Raw genomic sequence first — 21,343 nt, forward strand, 5'->3', positions numbered from 1 at the left:
TGCAGTTGATAACGAGATCCAGACCATGTTTGTAGTTGATGACCTGGTCAAGGCTTGGTACACAGCAGTGGCGGCTGGTGACATTTGAAAGTGGCTCGGCGTAAAAGTTGTGGAAGGCGCAATGTGGTGAGCAAGCGCAGCCAGCAAGCATGAACGCATCAAGGGTGGTTCGGGCGGATTCTTCCCCCTAGAAAAGTTTGAAAAAAGAGCGGCCAAATGGTGCATTTTGAAGGTTATCATTGGCAATCACTCCCCCCTGGAATCCCAAGGCAGGTGGGGAATGGAAAAATCTAGAGGCATGGGCCGGCAGGTCGCCTGCAATGGTACATTCTCTGGGACCAGCAGAGTACCTTCCACTGCCGTCGCACCACCAGCACACGGGGCCAAGGAGACTGCTCCAAGGCACCAGTGAGGACCCGCCAGTAACACCACCTACCTCTCCATTCCGGTTTCCCATGGTTGTGTGCAACCCGCATTCTCAGCCCACAGATAACAAACAGCCTGCTGATCCTGAAAGCCTCTGGTGACCTCCCAACATACGCCTGTCAACCAGTACCATCGGTGCCCTTAACACAACTGACATACACTGTTGTGCTTCAGAGACTGAAAGGAGTAAGCCAGACATATATTTGGGCACTTTACTAATACATACTCTCACAATGTCACGTGACCCCTGCTGGCTGGTATGCACCTCGCATTTCTTCACATGACCCTTCTCCTGATGCCTGGGGACAGACATTAAACGGACTCAAAATAACCTCACATATTCAGCAAAAAGCGCGCACAGTGAACTCGGGGTGTGATGAGACAGGATCGGTGCATAAACAGGACAGGCTGACCTGGGCAAGTGCAGAACCAAATGTAACATCCCTGCACTGTTGAAATTGATTAGTAATTTCTCCACTGCATTTTACAGATGAGACCAACAATTTCTGGCCCTCACACTGCAAATAAAGTTGCGGTGCCAGTACAATAAAACATTCATTTACTGAACACATCAGCTACAGAACAACTGAATTGACACCCCTCCTTCCTGTAATCTTGACATCAGAAATTGCCTGCAAGCAGCGCTGACACCTAAAGCCCAAACACCATAGGGCAGCGAAACAAGCAGGCACCTACGGGCAACATGTGCATTTCGGCAGCCAGCACGCTCGTGTTTATTTATCAGTCATCATCAATCAAACCAAAACTCATTAGAGAGACAGGATGAATTAAGGGGCAGCCAAGTGCTTGATTTACTGGTTCACACACACAAATTAAACCCCATAAATGTTAAGCACAACATCGAAGAATGTGAGACGTAGCTTATAGAGAGCTGACCAGTCGCGGCCGGCATTACGGGTGGGGGGTGGGTGGAAATGGTGTTGTCGCACTGCGGAGGGGAGGGATGGGGGTGAAGCCAGCGGGATAAATAAAATAATAAAGTCAATAAACTTAACTTACCTATACCTTCCCGCCTTCAAGTTCCGACTCCAGACTCCCGACTCCCGCCGTCCTGTTCTTGAGTTCCCATGGTGCTCGTCGTCACGCAGGAAGGCTGCAGGCAGCCTCCCTCCCCTCCACCACAGCACATCGCTGTGATTGGTTCGGCCGGCTGCCCCAACCACGTCATTTCTCTCTGTATGCTGCAGCATACAGAGAACAGGGAGAGTGGGAGGTGTTACTCGAGGGCAGGGGGGAGCAGCTTGCCCACTGTTGTTAATACTGTCTGTTTGGACAGCCTCTCAGGCTGCCCAAACAGACAGTATTAACAACAGTGGGAAAGCCACTCCCCCCTGCCCTCGAGTAACGCCGCCCACTCTCTCAACCAGGAACTTCTGCTTTCTCGCCATGCGAGAAGGCAGAAACAAATGGTAGTTCTCTACTATTTGTTTCTGCCTTCTCGCACAGCGAGAAAGTAGTGGGGTGGCGCCCAAACACCCCCATGGAGGAGCCGCCACTAGTACACAAATCATTGTTCACTCGGCTTGATCAAAGCCGGTCTTTCAAGTCATTGTTTAATCACCCTGATCAGGGCCCAACAGTCAGACCATTGTCCAGATAACCTGATCACGGTGTCAAGGATGTTTACCAGGCTGGGAGCAGGAGATGGAAAACAAGCTTGTTTACACAGGGCGTGGGTGTCTCATGGCTTTCTGTTGAACTGCAAAGAACAGGGGGTTGGGTGTGCGACAGTTCCTGGGCAGAAATGCAGGCTGCAAGATGGTCTTTGTCGTGTCAGTTTAGATTTTTCTCTGGCATCAGCAGAAAAGACTAGGTGGGTCGTGTGGAAGTGTTTGACACGAGATGGCAATGATAAAAAACAATAGATTCCCGTTAAAAATGATGCCGATCAGAAAAACTCTTTTCCTCAGCCCCTCCTTTTGCCATTGAGTGGCAAATACTTTAAGAAATGTCAATATTCATAAGACCATCATCATATTGATGTTGTGAATGTTAGAGGGTGGAGGCTTGATGGTCTGGACACACATTGTACAGAGCACTGGCAGGCACTGAAAGCACAAACAGCAAGAGACCAGGACAGCTACTCCCAAGACAAGGAAGATGAGGACCCTCCAACCCCACTGGGAAAGAAGACCCCAGATCCAGCCTGTGAGGGACCAGTTGCCTTCATCTAGATGCATTTCAGAAGAAAGGCGATGCAGACGTTGGATGGCATCGTACACTGTAGGTGCGTTATCTGGGATGTACACGCAGCAGCTGGAGCTGATCAATTTACACACACCACCACGATCAGCAAGGATGACGTCGAGGACCATGCGGTTTTGGAGCGTTATAAGGCGGTCGGCCTGTAGCGATGTTGGAGAGGGCACCAGCTGTTACTATGATGGTGGCCTCAAGGACCCTGGTCAGTCCTCGTACAGCTCGACTGTTTGCCATGTGACCCCAAATTGGAAGGAAACCTTTAAAGAAGTCCCCGCCTTCCTGGCCTGGTGTATCCTCGTCTGATACGATGCCCCTACGTGAGCGGTGCAAGGCGCCCTTCATTGGCAGGTGGTAACCTCCATGGGTAGAATACGTTGGTGGAAGGAGGAAGGCCAGATAGCAGGTACCAGACCAGTTACGGGGGAGCCAAGTGTAGACGGCAGTGCCACAGATTAAATAGGTGTTGGGGGATGCCACCAGCTTCGGAGGAGGTGTACATTTTAAGGCTTTAGTGATATCACACATACTGGTACCAACTTTCTTAGTCCCTAGGCCATGGATGCAGACACGGCCTTGCACATTTATGACATTCAGAGTGTTTCGTTCATCAGGCAGTATCCTGGTGCGGAATCTAGAAAATGTTCGTCGAGTGGTTGAGTTAAATACTACCATCTCACCGAGTTGATCTGGTGGTAATAGCAATGTGGAAGAGCTGGTCGGGCAAAAAGGAGCATTAGCATTGCCAGATCTGTTCCGCCAGAAGTCGTCACGGAATGTCCCAAGGACAGAATTGGCAATACCATTGACAGTGTAGGCCTCCTGCATCAACATCCACCATGCAAGACAAGACCCAGAGATGGAAAATGGGTAAGGAAAGAATGGGACAGGGTGTATCATGGAATGTGGCATCAGTCCACACACCCAGCAGTTGGAAGTGTTCATGATCAGCTGGTGATGATGCAACATTTGGATGAAGGTGTTGTTGAAGAATTCTGCACGGTGGGGTAATTCGTGAGCTGGTAGAGTGTAATATTGGTGCTCTACAGGAGTCGGTGTAGGAGTTGGTGAGGTAACAGGATGGTAGATAAGTAACAGCCAACCAAGGATAGACAGGATGAGGGAGACAAACAGCGTCACCACAGTGGCCATGAAGCATTTACTATGTTGGAGACTGACATTTGGTTTCTGGATTCGGGCGTTTTGGACGGCTGCCATTGTGCTAAGCCAGGGACCTCTAGTGGCTGTCTGTGATTGGTGGTTGCTTCACTGGGCGCAGGTGCCAAGGAGCCCTATGGCATACCTTAGTCTGACACACCAGCACTACTCTCATCTGGGAAGATCACAGCCCTAAAGCCTATCAGCACTTGGCGAAGTCATGGGCAAGCCTTCCCTCGGGGGCGCAAGTTATATCGGTCAGAAGTAGGAACAGTATGGTCGGGAAACAATTGTTCTTGGTGTTGAGCAGAGTTAAGGGAGGGTTCCACCCTTCCTTTCAGTATGCTGTCACTCACTGCTTCCATAGATGTAGAATGCAGTCTGGCATCGCTGAACGGGACAAACGTCGGGACTGTTTCTGCGTCTCCTTGTCCTTCCCTTACCCACTGATCATAGGGGAGGGGCAGAGGCACACGCCTGCAATGCGACACATGCACCCAATTCTTCCGACTTTCTACTTTCACAGCGGTGCGGGTGGCCAGTAACACCTGACGGGGCTGTGTCCAGTGGGGCTCGAGGCTCTTAGTCCGTTGAAAGTTCCGGATCAGGACCCAGTCACCAGGTTGGATAACGTGTACTGGGCCCTCGCTTTTGTCAGGTATGGCCTCGTGCACCTGGTGATAAAGAGTACGAAAGGTATTAGTTAGACTGTACAGATAATCAGTTAATACAGGGTATTCAACGTCAAACAGTTTCTTAGGCCGTGGGACACCCCATACATTGGCAGGCCTCCCGAACACAACCTCATGGGGAGATATCCCTATTCTGGTGTGGGCCGTTGTTCTTGTGGACAGTAGGGCCAAGGGCAGAGCATCAACCCAAGTGACACCTGTCTCGGCCACTATTTTGGCCATTTTAGTTTTTAGGATGCCATTGTATACCTCCACTAGACCTGCTGACTGGGGGTGGTTAGCTGCATGAAATGTTTGTTTTATACCCAATGCTGTACAGACATATTCCATAATTTGAGCCGTAAAGTGTGTCCCGTTGTCACTCCAGACCAAGCGGGGCAAACCAAATCGTGGGAGGTACTCTTTTAATAGCACTTTGGCGGTAGTGATAGCGGTACAGTCTTTGACGGGGTAGGCTTCCACCCATCGGCTAAAGGTACAGACCACCACCAGGACATATTTTAAATTGTTACACCTGTCCATCTGGATGTAATCTATTTGGAGGACTTCAAAAGGGAAGGTAGGAGGAGAGAATCCTCCCTGAGGACTAACTGTGCCTTTTCCTGGGTTATACATTAGGCAAATCATGCATGTTTTAACCAGCTTTTCAGCATATGCTGGTATCTGAGTTGTACCATGTAGGTTCCAACAGTTTACAAATCTCTTTTGCACTAATGTGGGCAGGACCATGGGTCATCGTAACTACTGCTAGCACATGACTGTCAGGTAACATCCATTGTCTTTCCATAGTCGTACGGACCCAGCAACCATCAATTCCCTCCTTTGCTAATTGCACCTTCCACACCCTAAGTTCCTCAGGAGTAGTATGGGACTGAATATCAATCACACTCTGTACTGTAAGTATTACTTTTATTTGATTTCGTTAAAAATCGTAAAAGCATGAGAAAAACACATATTACATAATAATTAGCTAAGGTTAAAATCTATGAAATATAGACGAGTAAAACCAATGTCCTTTCGTAAGCTTTGGTCACTGCAACAGTTAAAACGATAGCAATGTAAGAAGTTCATTGCGGTTCGATATGAAAAGAGCAGTATTTGATACCTGTAGAGAAAGGGAGTGACCAGTCAGTCATATGCCTTTGCCGTGTGGACTATTGTCTTTTTTGTCCAGTTCTTTGGCTGCTATTTTCCAAAAGGTGATGGCTCGACATGACAGCTGAATTGACAGTCCACCAAGGCATTGTATCACTGCAGCTCTGCACGATCTCAATTGGTGCTTCCTAACAATCTCCCGAAGAACTGTTTTTCGATGTTCCAGTAGCGCAGGGCAGATGCATAAAAGGTGTAATAACAACTCTTCTCCTTGATCACACAGGCGACATTCTTTCGTAGGCCATGTAGACTTCCATTTCGGGGTTAAATCCTTTATGGGGAACAAACCCAACCGCAACAGCGTCAAATAGTGCTTTTTGTGATGCGAGAAGTGTTCGGACAAGTACGGTTGGGGTTTCAAAAACTGGTATGATTGAATCACTGCCCATGCGTGATTTTTCTTAGCAAAGGCAGTTTTGTCCGTTAGTAGCGAAGTTCGCTTTATTGTGCTGTTCACCATATTTTTTAACCCGGAATATGACGTTGTTGTATGCCATGCCTCTTCAAGATGTAAATCAGCGAGTGATTCTTTTAGGACTGCTGCAATGGAGTTTTTTTGCCTCGCCTGATTTTCGATTTCTTCCCAACAGCAGTGGGCTAAAGTGTCGTCTTCCGCTTGCCTCATCCTCCAATAGTATTTTACCATCGCCCCTTGTCTTGCTGGTTTCTGATTTTTCAGCCCATATTCCAATCGAACTTGTGCCTGAGAAATGTGTCGAGGAATTAAAAAAAGGCGCTTGAAAAAACTCGATTGGGCTAGATTTAAGGCGGCTGCATCTTTGGTATTCATAATTTCCGACCCATATGATATTGAGGGTAAAAATTTGGCTGCGATTATCTTAAGCAACTGGCCTGTTGGGCAACCTTTTAGCTTCTTCTGTAAAATTTTGAAAGCATACAGGAGTTGTTTTGCTTTGGTATTCCCTTGGTCCAAATGTAGCTTGTATTTAAGTGAGTGGTCAAGTTGGAACCCAAGGTATTTGTATGAGTCCACCTGGGATATTGGTTTTTCCTCCAGTTTCCAGGTGAATTTTCCTTTTGACCCTTTTTTGTGGTGACTGCTAAAGCATAATACCTTTGTTTTGTTAAGGTTTATTGTTAATTGAGCAGAGGTGATCTAAGTTCCTAGTTGTGTCATCGAACGCTGCATGCCTATTGGTGTTTGTGCTAGGAGCACAATATCATCTGCGTATTGAAGGCTCCTGATCGGTGTTTTGCCTAATTTTGGTGGTTCGATTTGCACTTGTTGGAGGCACTTCTCAAGATCAGCTGTGTAGATGTTGAATAAACAGGGGGCCAGCACACACCCCTGTTTTAGACCGTTTGATGTTGGGATCTTGTTTGTTATGGTGCGGCCATCTCCTTTCCTTATCTGCACCCACGTATTTGAGTAAAGATTGATTATTGCCTCTGTAATGTGTTTTCAACCATGCCCTCGTCTGCCACCCACCTAGCGGGACCTCCTACATACATTCCTTCCCATTTCCTAAGAGCTGTTTGTCTGGCCGTCTGGTCAGCAGAGCAATGCCTTTCCCAACATCATCTGACAATTTATTTATAGGCCTTATATTTTATAATGGCCACCTTTCTGGGGATTGTCAGGGAGTCTAACAGTCGGTGAATTAGGGGGCCATGTTGAATCTTGGTCCCATGCGAAGTAAGGAAATTCCTTTCTTTCCACAACCTCCCGAAGTTGTGGGACACCCCGAAGGCATACTGACTGTCAGTATAGACATTTACTGTTATTCCCTTGCTTAACTCACAGGCTCTAGTGAGGGCCACGAATTCTGCTGCCTGAGCAGAGCACTGCGGAATCTGAGCTGTTTCTACTACTTGCCCCAATGTCGTGAGGGTGTAGGCGGCTGAGGTGTTACCATCTGGCCCTCTGAGACATGATCCGTCCACATGCAGTGTACCTTCTGGTTCTGCAATCGGGGAATACTGTAAGTCAACCCGTCCCTTCGTCTCGTCCTCTGTCCTCAATATACAGTCATGTGGGTCTAAGCGGGCATCCTGAGTATCCAGTGGGAGTAATGTGGCGGGGTTTAGTGCAGTGCATCTTTTGATGTTAATGTGACTGGCAAAGAGTGTCAGTTCATATCGTGTAAGTCGTGCGATAGTGAGGTACTGTGTCTTGGTGTTATTAAGGAGGGTATCTACAGAATGGGGGACCATCAGAGTCAGGGGGGAGTTCATGACGATTCCCGCACTCTGACAGACCATGAGGTCGGCCGCAGCTGTCGCCCTTAGACATCCTGGGAGCGCCCTTGCAACAGGATCTAAGGCAGAGGTCTTCAAACTTTTGTAGGCTGAGCCCCCCCAGCGGATTTGTTTTAAATGTCGGGCCCCCCCGCCACCTGACACAAATTTCTGGAATCGTACACCACATAACCAACCGCCACCTTCATATCCCGGGCCATATCCGGCAAATAATGTCCAACACAATAAGTGTGTTAGGCTAACTGCAGGTTTGTGAGTGGGTGCGGTTGAATGACAGAGGCTTATTACACAGCTCAAAACTCAATCTTCCAGCAGGTACATTAGTCACCAGACCCTGGTGAACCACACCTGAATATGTGATGCCCCTTTTAATGTTGCCTAAAGAATGCTGGATATACACAGAACTTTGCAGTGCCGGACCCCAGTAACAAACCCGCCCCCACCTTTCCAGCCTCTCAGAGAAACGCCTGATACTTGGTGCGGCCAGTCCGCCTTGCTACTACCACCCTCCAATGGTGCCCCTCATCTTCGTATAGACCGTCCCTCATGTGTATTTGATTTATTTTATAGTGCTACTCATCCCAAGTATGTACGGCAGGGAGTTGGAGTGCTTTACATCACACACATTTTATAAAGATTATGACTCATATAAATGTGAACGTCAATGTTCTGAAGATAATGGGGCTACAAGGTGTAATCATTCTTTCATCCATCATTCAGTCTTTCACCATTTATTGATGTCACCATGTCCTTCCATCTGTGTACCCATCCATGGCCACACATATTCAACCATTTGCAAACCTATTCATCATATATCCTTCAATCCACCATTTCACTCATCCATCCCTCCATCCACCCTTTCCCCCTATCCATCTGTATACTCATCCACCCATTCTTTCACTTACTCATCCATCCACCCATTCACCCTTTTAGTCATCCATCTATCCTCCCTTTTTCTCCATCCCCCTTTCTCTTAAGCATCATCCAGCCTTCCATCCACTCACCCAACCATCTACTCATCCACTCATGAATTCATCCATTGACCCTATCACTCATCTATCCTCTCTCATCCATCCACCCTTTCACTCCTTCACTCTTCTACCCTCCCTTTCACTCACTCATCCATCCTTACGTCCACACTTTCATTCATCCATCCACCCTTTCACTTATCAATCCATCCATCATTTCACTCATCCATCCACCCATCCATCCATCTATTTATCTTTTCTCTCATCCATCCACCCTCCCATTCACCCATCCATACTTTCTCTCATTACCCATCCACCCTTTTCATTCACCCTTTCACTAAACCACTCTGACATCCACCCACCCCTTCACTTACTCACTCACTCACCCACCATCGAAAACTGGGCAGCACTAAATGGCCCAGCAGTATATTAGGGCGCAATTCCATTACAAAAGCTCACTCCACTTACCTGTTGGTGAGGCGCCAAGAGACCAGCAAACTACTTCACTGTGTGAAATGAAGTGCTTCTTGCCAAAATAAAGACGATCCAACGAAGCAGGTTTGAAGATAATTTGAATATTTATGTAAGTATAATTAAGTCACCACTGGAGTGCGTGATTCCTCCTTGAAGTCCAAACGGAATCTGTAAGTTGAGACCGTTCATACTTCAAGGAGGAGGTTGGAAGCACGAGAATGCTTTTTCAACACTTGCTTGTTTAAATAATAATAAAGCAGAAGAAAAGGCATTCACTAATAGTTGCTGTTGACGCGTCTCTATACTCCCACATTTGCAGTGGAGGAAGAACAATCGGGCCCATCGCCTCATGTTTTATAAATATGCTCAGTTTCCCTTATTCCTGCTATCAGCCACTTGGGGAGAAGCTTCTACCCAACGGTATCCTCACACAAAGAACGTTTTTATACCAACTAGAAGTCATTTCAATCGTACATTTTTTATCGACGCGCACTTTTTGCTTCTTATCTGCTGTTGACAATTAATTGGTCTTGGATTTCACGCCCACTCCGAGGCGGTATGAAAAGGCCCTCTGTGCGCCCCGTGGTGTCTGGCCAATCTAAAATCCCCATTTGTAATGGGTAAAGAAATACCGGAGAGAAAACGACTTGCAAAGTGGGAAACAATGCTAAGAGTTTAGGATGGCGTCGCGCCCCCCCTGGGATGGCGTCGAGCCCCCCCAGGGGGGCGCGCCCCACAGATTGAAGAACACTGATCTAAGGTGTCTGAAAAATAGGCACATGGCCTTTGGTGACCTCCAAACATCTGGATCAGGACAGCGCATGCACAGCCGTCTGTCTCATGTACAAAAAGAAAGAAATTGTTTGCTATAGTCAGGAGTACCGAGGACTGGAGCAGTACACAGGGCCCTCTTCAAATCTTGGAAGGCCTGCGCATGCTCTGTAGCCCATGGAAAGGAACTGTCTGATATGTCTTTAGTGGTGAGGGCAAGAAGAGGTTTGACCATGGCCGAAAAATTGGAAATCCACTGTCTACAGTATGAGGTTAGGTCTATGAAGGCTCGCACCTGCTTTTGTGTTTGTGGGGCCGTCATAGCATTGATAATGGCTACACAATCAGCGGTGAGTTGCCTTCCCTCCTTCGAGAGGAGATGACCTAAGTAGGTCACCTTCTCTTGACAAAACTGAAGCTTTTTCAAAGAGACTTTGTAGTTATGGGAGGGCAAGGTGGCGTAACAGACAGAGAGTAGCTTCTTTACATGTTGGGGCAGAATTTGCAGCAGAAAGGAGGTCATCTACATATTGTAATAGTGTGGAATTATCAGGGAGTTCCAAGGAATCTAGTTGACTTTTTAGGGCTTGACTATAGATACTGGGGCTCTCGGTGAAACTTTGAGGGGCGTGGCAGAATCGAAATCTCAGCCCACCAAGGGAGAAACCAAAGAATTGTCTGCTGTCAGGATGTATAGGAATGCTGAAAAAAACCATTCTTCAGGTCTATGACAGAAAAGTGAGTGGCGTCAGAAGAGACCATTGTTAAGAGGGCTGTAATGTCGGGGACAACAGGGTATTGGGAGATTGTTATTTTGTTAAGGGCTCTCAGGTCAATCACAAATCGGTATATTTTAGGGGAGAGAGCATCTCCATTGGTCTTTTTAAGAACAGGAATAATGGGACGGTTACAGATATTGCCACGTGTCTCCTCCACTACGCCCTTGTCCATCAATTCAGATATTATTGTCAAAAGGGCCATTTTTCCTTCTGCGGGTAGTCGATACTGCCAGAGGCGGGGGAGAAGTGCACCTGGCTGGATGCGTACCATATGAGGGGGTATGTTGAGTCACCCTACATCAGTGTCTGATGATGCCCAGAGGGAGGAAGGTAAAGACTGCAACTCTGGTGGGAGGGGACCGGACAGGTACATATAGGAAGCTGTGGTGGTAGAAATTGTTAGGGATACACCTTGGGGACTACATGATATGGTCGCATACAGAGCTTTCAGTAAATCCATGCCTAACAAGTTTTCACTGCAACCTGTAGTAAGAACCAAGGCAGCGTCAACATGTGCAGGGCCAATATCGAGAGGGAGGGGTTCAGAGACAGGACTGGTCACGGGTGTCCCTGCAAAACCAACTGAGACATTCATATTGCCAGAAAGGGGTGCCTCCGGAACTGATAGACGTGCAATAGAAGACCTGGTGGCCCCAGTATCCAAAAGAAAATTCTTATCGTTCCCCACAACTGACATTTGAACATACGGGCCCCTTTGATCCACTGGAATTTGCACTCTGGTAATACCCCTTTCCTGGCTGTCCTATGCTTGGTAGGGTCCTGTCTCATCAACTTCGTCATAATCATCATTGTAATACGTGCGTGTTGCTTCGTACCCATCAAACCTATTGGCCGGGCACGGCCGGACGGGAGCGTCATCCCTGGGCCTACGTTCTTTATCCTGTGGATGGGGCGGGCCATGGTCCCTAGTCGGCCTCGCTTCCCTAGGAGTGCGAGGCCAAGTCTTCCCTGTTCTTATGTTTTCAGCTAACATGGGACACTCATCTATCCAATGGCCGTACCCCTTACAATAAGCACACTGATCTGTTTGGAGGGCTCCCGTACGTTGAGGGCTGGAGGGGGTAGACTGGCGAACCCTCGGAAGGGGTTGGAGGTGAGGTCTAAAATTCCCGCGGGCATCGGGACCTCGGGGAGGGTACGCCTGCTGCAGAAGTGCCCTAGTCTTAAGATCCCTAACCTTCTTATTTTCCCTGTCTCTATCTTCATTCTCGTGATATTGTGCCATAGCCGAGATACCAGTCATAGATTGGGCAGACCACGTGCTTTCAACTTTCTTAAGCCTGGCGAAGATCTCAGGAAGCAGGTTGCCGATAAACTTATCGACAACCACTGGGCCAGAACCTGGGGTCCGGGGATCCAAACCACTATGTCCCTTGTATTCTTTCTCAAAACGGGTAAAGAAGTCAGCCACATTCTCATCTTTTCGCTGCCTACAGGCGGTTATTTTATCCCAGTTAATGACAGTTTCGGGCAAAAGTCAAGATGGCAGCTTCTGGTTTAGTCCCTCCTACCCTTGCTTCTTCCATAGCCTCTAGGTCAGCCCATTTACCTCCCAATGCCACTTCATGGTCAGTATGTCGAATCTTGTCCCAAATTTCAGTGGGGACAACCGTACCAAAAAGTAAATCTATATCCTCAAGAACGAGAGTTCCTGCAGATATAATCTGACCTAATTCTCTGTGAAAGGCAGCCGGATTCTTCCGGGGATCTGGTAATTGTCCTTTTAACTGCATTACTTCTGACCTTTTCCAAGGAACATGATCCCAAAGCCTGCACCAGTGTGCTTCAACAGCCCCTCGGCCATTATTTTGGGCATCGGTAAGTGCGTTAACAAAGACAGGGGCCGCCTCTCTCATTGGCATAGCTGTTTCTAGAGGGGTGTTGGAAAAAGCGGTCATATCACGGTAAGCCATTAAAACAGATATAGCGCCAAACATCCCCTCTCCCTGAACATCGCCTCTTTTTATTTGCGACCTAAGGTCCATTAATCCGGTGGGTATCTGCATGAGCGCATTCTCAAATTTTTGCATGACCAAAGTACACATGTATTCAGCCCAGGTGGTCTGTTCCATAATCGTCCACTGAGAAAAGGTGGACCATATTTCTTTAAAGGTATAAATATTCCCGTTATTTATCCAACATTCACACTGTTGCTTCTGTTGGGTCATTTTCTCGAAGGGACGAAAAGCTGACTGCAGACTGCAGGGAGGCCAGCCTGGGGGAATTCAACAATTTATATAAATCCTGCTTAACTGTAGTCCACGGGGAAGTAGGAAAAGGGCGGGTAGGGGTAAAGCCGCAGGGATTGGGCGGATGAAGACAAGTCATTCCCGCAGCGAGGACAGGGTTAACGGGCGTGGTTGGTGCCATAGGAAAAGTCGAGAGGGTCGGTGTGACAGGGAGAACAGTAAGAGGGGCAGTGGGGACAGGAGTGGGCGGTGGCGGGGGGACATGCGGGGTGTGAGGCGTCAGGGCAGGGTACATTGGGGCATATGCAGGAGGGCTTTCTAGCATGATATCAAGCAAGGAATCACTTTCTTCTCCCCCCTTCCATATGGCCCTTTCCTTTCTCCTCACAGGCTGGATAACATTTTTGTACCTGGGCCCCATGCTCCTTATCGGCTATTTCTACTGATTTTGTCATTTGATTTTGTAAATTTTCTCTGGCGTGGTCGACCATTGACATACGTTCCTGTTTTCTTTCTTGAGCCTTCTGTTTTCTAGCTCTCTGCTCTATCTCTTTCCTCCAGAATCGGACAGATTCAAACATAGACAGGCGCGTTTTTCTTTTCATTAATTGTTCCTCTAAGTTGGCGAGAACTTGGCAATTAAAGGAGCCATAATGTGGCCACTGTAATTCCGCATTCATTTTTTTTGTATATTTTACCCAGAATGAGGAAAACATTATGGCAGAAGGGCCATGTTTAACATACATCGTATGGCCAGGGGTCCCTTCTGGAGGAAGCGGACAGGCCACCTCCAGCTGGGAGTCCTGCGTACACATACAACAACATAATCTCTTGCACTTACTACTGACTGGCATGCTTAAAACAGATAACAGACTCCAGCAGGTTTTTTAAAACTCACCTCGCTTGCTTGGCTTTTGCAAAAGTCAATAACAGCAGAATCATAAAGAACAGACACCAGCGGGTTTTTAAAACTTCCCCTCGCTTGCTTGGCTTTGGCAAAAGTCAATAACAACTTGGCTTTTGCGAAAGTCAATAACAGAATCATACAGACTTGGTGGATGATCAGTCCACCCTTACCTTACAGGGGTAGTTCTCTTCTGCAGACGTAGGGCTGTGTCCTGCTCCAGAAATTATTTGCTAGGGGACTCCAGCGAGGAAGCGGTCATGTGGCCCAGACCGGGTAGGGAGGGACAGCGGGCGAGTCGTTCGGTCTACCGGAATACAAGAATCCCTCGGGTAGGGCGCCTTCGTCGTAGTCTCTCCGTGCACCTCCTCACATCCACCGGGCCTGACCTTCGTGCTCGTGGAGTCCCTGTTCAGGCGCCATTTGAAGAACTGGTTAAACCCACTTACTGGGTCTCGGCGGCGGGGGAACCGCCCTACTCTTCCATACTTTTCATACTTAGTAAAAGGAGACACAGGAGCCTTCGTCTGCAGGAGGAACCCAGATTTATTTGAATAGCCCGGGCTATGGAACAGAGTCCCAAGCTAGTCACAGACAAGACAGAGGAGGCTGCTACTTCACTCTGTAGCTTACAAGCCTTTTATACATTTTTCATCCCAGTCTTTTGGTTGTTAGTCCATTGTTCAATCAGGGCAATGTTTGCAGTTGATAACAAGATCCAGACGATGTTTGTAGTTGGTGACCTGGTCAAGGCTTGGTACACAGATCATTGTTCACTCAGCTTGATCAAAGCCGGTCTTTCAAGTCATTGTTTAATCACCCTGATCAGGGCCCAACAGTCAGACCATTGTCCAGATAACCTGATCATGGTGTCAAGGATGTTTACCAGGCTGGGAGCAGGAGATGGAAAACAAGCTTGTTTACACAGGGCGTGGGTGTCTCATGGCTTTCTGTTGAACTGCAAAGAACAGGGGGTTGGGTGTGCGACAGTTCCTGGGCAGAAATGCATGCTGCAAGATGGTCTTTGTCGTGTCAGTTTAGATTTTTCTCAGGCATCAGCAGAAACGACCAGGTGGGTCGTGTGGAAGTGTTTGACACGAGATGGCAATGAAAAAAACAATGGAGTCCCGGTATAAATGATGCCGATCATAAAAACACTTTTCCTCATGAGGATCCCTGTTTTTGAGGCTTTGAATTTACTGTGGTCTATTGCAGCAGGCGTGGATCCAAGGACAACATATATGTAGTTTTTTTCGAGTTTCTGGAGGATCTGGGTAGGAGGAGTCTGAATGGTTTGCTGAGGCCTGCAAGAGTACGCAAAACATCAATTAAAGAAATGTGATGGTAAAACCTTGCTTGTTGTTTTTCATGAAGGTATTAAGAGATGCAGTCTGATGCAGCCCTCTCATATTCTGAGTTTCACCATTCTATGCGGTAGAGTTTGATGGAAGACTGTTAAATGCTGGAGAGATGTCAAGTAAGAGGAATAAGGGTAGATAGTTGCTTAAAGGCTATTTTCACAGTTAGTTTTTCATGAAGTCTGCACTGGCAATTGGTATAAAGTTAGCTATCCCTCAACCTATTTCCATTGGAAAATGCAACACCCAAAACGTTCATTTGTGGCAGTTGTGACGGGAAAGTCCTTTGTATGGTAATGTACGTGCACCCCTGCCCTGAGTGCCCAACTGTATTGATGCTGATTTTTGTTGTCAGGTGTTTTATATGAAGTTATTATATATATATATTTTATGTTGGGACTCGCAACTGTCTCGTGCTGCTGTCGGTAGACACATGGAACTCTCCTCTCGTGTCAGGAGAGGGATGGTTGGCATGGGAGGAGGGGCTACGGAGAAGACTAGAAGCCTCTATCTGTGATGGTGTTGAGTTTTTACGGGGTTATGCCCAAGTAAAAACTACCCGGCCTGGGTCAATAGAGCAGTACGTTATACTAGTAGGTCGGAGTAGTTAAACATTCTGAAAACATTAATACAAATTAAAACACAGAAAGGAAGAATGATCACCCAAAAACTTTGAGAAAACGTTTTCCAATGGGAATTTAATTTCCTAGTACTTCAAAACACTATATAAAATTAATATTAAAAGCATTAGTAAATGGGTTATAAAGAACTTGTTGGTAGTGCTCATTGGTGTAAGAAAAGGGAAGGAGTAAAGGAATAGTGAAAGTGAATTAGCAAGTGGGGGGACATGGTAAAGGTGTTTGTGACACAATAAACAATACACACTATATACAAATACCCCTTCACAGCCTAATAGCGGTCAAATAGTTCATGTATATACATTACTCATGGGTACCATACAACTTATAACATTTAGTACTATGAGCATGAAAAAATCAGTAGCAAGGTCTACGTTTCGACCCCAGTGACGAGGAGGGTGAATGGTGGCCTCACAGCGGGGTCTTCATCAGGACAAAAGGAGCACCTAGTGAAAGGACAAACAAGAATGGGTATCTAGAACTAATCTAACTGGTGATCATTTATAGAAGACGGTGGAATTGAAACCTACTTGAAAAACAGAAGAGACGGTGTGCGTTCAAGTCATAGTAGGGCTCTCATGGGGCGCCTGGATTACTAAAAAAAGAAGGACATGTAATTGTTATACATGTCCAAGTGCGTTCTCCCTGTAATAGGGACAAACAAAGTGGTGAGATACTCACTTATGTTAGGACTGAAGGGGTACGAATCTCCCATTGTCCATAAGAATAAGTCAAATCAAAGAGATCTAAAAAGCTCTTTACGCTGTATGTGACGCCATTTTGGTAAGTTTGCATCCTATCTAGACAGTGTGTGTCACACAGCAATTTATTGTGTTAACTTCAGCGACTTTCACTCAGTGTTGTTCTACTTCGGCAGTGTTTCCTCAGCATGTACACAGTCAGCGGTGATCAGCACACCTAAGCTGGGTGAATTTTGTTGTCTTTCTTCCATTATTAATGATCGGTGATCTGCTTAGCTCTACCAAGGCAGATCACACTATGGTGGTTTGCACACCATTTCATTCCTTGTTATTTATTACCAGGCACTTAATATTTCACCGATGATCATACTATGGGAATTTGCACACCGCTACCAAGTCAAATCACACTATTGTGATTTGCACATCATTTCATTTGCGTCTTATTTATTTATTTTTTATTTTTTATTTTTTGATTTTTATTTTTTTTGATTTTCAAAGACCTTTATTGAAAATTACACGTGTCATACACAGCACTAGGCCTACAAGCCGGAGGCCTGCCACTCTAAATGTGCAGGAGCATTAACTAGTCATATCCCGTATAACACAGCCTTTCAGCCGACAACCCGGAGGTCAGACGGCAAAATAGTGCAACAGTGTGAAACCGAAACAGCAAAGAAAAAAAAGGGGGAGGGAGGGAGGAGGGAATCATTTAAAGGAGACTAACACCTCACAGCTCCATAGGAGCCCTATTGTATTCAGTATTGTGCGTGATCCCCCTACATAACCCTGCAACCTCCGTCGTCCCTGATCCCAATTAGGCCCGAACACAACCAAGAACACAAAAAGGAACACCTCCCCACCCCCCCCTCCCATGCACATCTGTCCCCACTTAGTTCCGTAGTATACGCCACTTCCTACCTCTGGATCTATACTGCTCCACTGCCCAGTAAATGCCATAATGTACCTAGCTCTTCGTCCTGCGCCATGGGGGGGGGGGTCCGGGTCAGACCCCCCACCCCCAAATCCCCGGGCAACGCTCCAGGTGCTGAACAAGAACATCCTCATTCCTTTCCACCAACCTCGCCAGCTTCCTCCCCCCAAGAGCATCAACTAGTACTACTCCATCGAGTTGGGGGCTATTCTGCTTCAGCAGGCTGCACTCCTTCGAGCACTCCCCCTTCCGCTACTGCCCCCTCCCCCCGCCGTTCCATCTCCCGCACCCTGCAGGCGCGACCTGTAGAGGCCCCAGAAGTTCTTCGGACGACTGGTTGGTGGCAATAGCTCACTATAGTGTTCCGATTGGGTGCAACAATACAGCATGTCATGTGCCCATCTTTTCACCGTGGGCAGGGGCCCTCTCATCCAGCACATCGCCAGCACCCGCCTGGCAATCAGCATTCCCATGTCTGCAAGGCACCTGGCTGCCACCGGCAAAGGCTTGGAGTACCCCATTAGCGCCAGCGCCGGATCTGGGGCCAAATTTGTACCCAGGATCTGGTTCAATTCCGCATATACATCACACCAGTATTTACTGACCCCCGGGCATGACCACGCTAGGTGTAAGAAGTCCCCAACCTGTGTTCGGCAACGTTCACATTCCGCCGAGCTCCGGAGACCATATCTATGTAATCTCTCTGGTGTATAATAAACTCTCTGGAGAAATTTAAAATGTATCAATCTACGTCTACCATTTAACGATATCTTCTTCGTGCTTGTGCAGCAGTATCTCCACATGTCATCGTCGACAGCGGTCTGCAGGTCCTGTTGCCAGGCGGTTCTGGCTTTCATGTACTGATGCTTCCCATGTGTCATTGCAGTTTTATATAGCGCAGTTACTAGCTCGCGGGGGGTCTCTGCCTTAATTACATACGTTAGTTCCAGAACCTCCGGTGGCTCTGCCAGATCCGGTCCAAGCAGTTCCAGTAAAGCGCAACGCACCCTGTGATACTGGAACTTCTGCAACAGTGAACCGTGGGCTGTATCTGTCTCTATCTGGTCCCAAACTCTGACCCTGCCGTCCAAGAACAAGTCGCCCATTGTGGAAATACCCAATCTGTGCAACGCTAGTATTACGCCACGCTCTGTGAGCGGCAAAAGCTATAGGGCCCATTCTATGGGCATGGACGGCGAGTATATGAGAGCTCCCCCCTGCGCCATCAGGAGAGAGTGCCAAGCATGATTGGTGGCCGAGATTGAGTCCAAACAGCCCGTCCTGCGATCCATTTGTCGGCATATCGTGGCCGGCAGTGGCAATGGTTCTGCGAATAGCCGTTCCATCCGAAGATGTGGAATGCGTTCTTCCCCATGTATCCAAGTGTGGAGATGTGCTGCCTGCGCCACTCTGTAGTATAGCTCAAGATCCGGGGCCGCCAATCCACCCATATTATATGGGAGTGTGAGGAGAGACCACTTTACTCTGGGCTGTTTGCCCGCCCAGGCAAGCTTAACCATTAGCTGCGTCAGAGTCTGAAAGAAAGCTTTTGACAGCACCATCGGGATGGCACTAAATAGAAAGAGAAATCGTGGGAGAACCACCATTTTCATAAGGGCAATGCGTCCCATGAGTGAAAGGGGGAGTCTGCACCAAGTGTCAACATCATCTTCTAGTCTACTGCATGCCACTCCATAGTTTTCCCATAGTAATGTCTCCGAATCCGTATGTATCCTGACTCCCAGGTACCGGACTGTATCACTGGACCACTGCAAAGGGAACTCCATTTCGAACTGTCTCGTTATTGGGATAAGTGGGAAGGCGACCGATTTCGACCAATTAACTCTCAAACCAGAGAGAGCTCCGAAGTGAACAACCTCTCTAAGCATGGAGGACAGGTTGTGCTCCGGGTCGCGGACGTACAACAAGGTGTCATCTGCGTAAGTCGAGACAACTATCTTGTAAGACGGGAAACTGACTCCCTCACGCTCATGGTATTCCCGCAACACGCAGGCCAGCGGCTCCGCCACCAAAGCATATAACAGCGGAGAGAGGGGGCAACCCTGTCTCGTTCCTCTACCAATTTGGAAAGGGTCTGTGACCTGATCTCCCAAACGGAGACGCGCTGTCGGCTTTTGATACAAGGCCCCTATCATTTGAAGGAACGGCTCACCCAGACCAAATCGTCGCAGCACCAAAGACAGGAATGGCCATTCAACAGGGTCAAATGCTTTTTCCATGTCTAGGAAGACAGCGATCGACTTCGTGTCTTGCCGAACATGTTGTATGGCGCCCAATACCGTACATATATTATACGTCAAGTTTCTACTGGGGATGAAACCAGCCTGTTCCGGCGAGACCAGCTCATGTGCCAAGAGGGCAAGGCGAGTCGCCAACACTTTAGCATAGATCTTGGTATCTACGTTCAACAACGAGAGGGGCCTGTAGGAGCTGCACTCAGTGGGATCCTTCCCTGGCTTAAGTATGGTTACTATTAGGGCCTCTCTCATCGAAGGTGGCATGGCTCCGTCCACACAAATGTCGTCAAATAGCTTAGCTAAATGTGGGAGTAGCTTATCTTCAAAGGCTTTATAAAATGTAACAGTCAGCCCATCAGCTCCCGGCGCACTGCCAGAGCGCATGCCCACTAATGCCTCTGTTATTTCGTCAGTTCTATGGGCGCCATTAGGAATTCCCTATGGGTATTTGTCAGTTGTGGCAGGTCAATGTGATCCTGATAGACATCCGCCTCTTGCAGCCAGATCGTCCCCTTTAGCGGAGTAAAGGTCAGAGTAGTATCTCCTAAATTCCTCAGCTATTCCTCTTTCCTCCGTCACCCTACATCCATCCGAGGTTCGCAGTTCCGAGATCAGGGACTTTCCCCTATTCCCCTTAATTAATCTGGCCAATAGGGAGCTCGGTCGCTCCCCCTCCCCATACATACGCGCCGTGGCATATTTCCCCATGTGCTGTACCTCCCTATCTGCTTCCTCGTGATATTCGGAGAGCAGTATTTTAATCTCCTCAGTTACCTCGTCGCATGGAGCAGTCCGCTGTCTTTGCTCAAGAGCAGCCAGCCGTTTCTCCAGCATCGCTAGTCTCTGTCGGATGGATTTTAGCACACCAGAGTGCTTTGACATTGCCACTCCGCTAATAAATACTTTAAAGGCCTCCCAAACCGTCTGGAAGCTGTCCACAGATCCCATATTAGCCTAAAAAAAGACGTCTATCTCCTCCGCCAGCTCCCCCCTGAACACTGGGTCTAGCAGCGAATAAGGTGGGAAGCGCCAGGTAAATGGAGGTATCGATTTCTGAGGAGTTTCTAGCTCCAGCAACAGAGGGGAGTGATCAGACAACGTCCTAGGCAACACTATGCAGGAGCTAATTTGGGCAATCATGGAGGAGGAGGCCAACCAATAATCTATTCTAGTGTGTATATTATGGAAAGCAGAGTAATGAGTGTATCCCCCTTGTTCCCGGTGCCTACTCCTCCATATGTCTTCCAAATCTAGTATGGTGATCGCCTGCTGTATCGCCTGTGCTGCCGCCGAGGGTCTGCGCAATGGGCCTGCAGACCTATCTAGTGCTGGGTCTAATACCAGATTCAGATCTCCCCCCACATAAGTCGCGCCACAGGGTAAGTGCGTGCTACCTTTATCACTTTGTGAAAAAACTCTGGGGAATCGTAATTCGGACCATACACGTTAATTATCACCAAATCAAGCCCCATCCCCGCGC

Source organism: Lissotriton helveticus, chromosome 4_1, assembly GCF_964261635.1.
Source record: "Lissotriton helveticus chromosome 4_1, aLisHel1.1, whole genome shotgun sequence".
Classification (NCBI taxonomy): domain Eukaryota; kingdom Metazoa; phylum Chordata; class Amphibia; order Caudata; family Salamandridae; genus Lissotriton; species Lissotriton helveticus.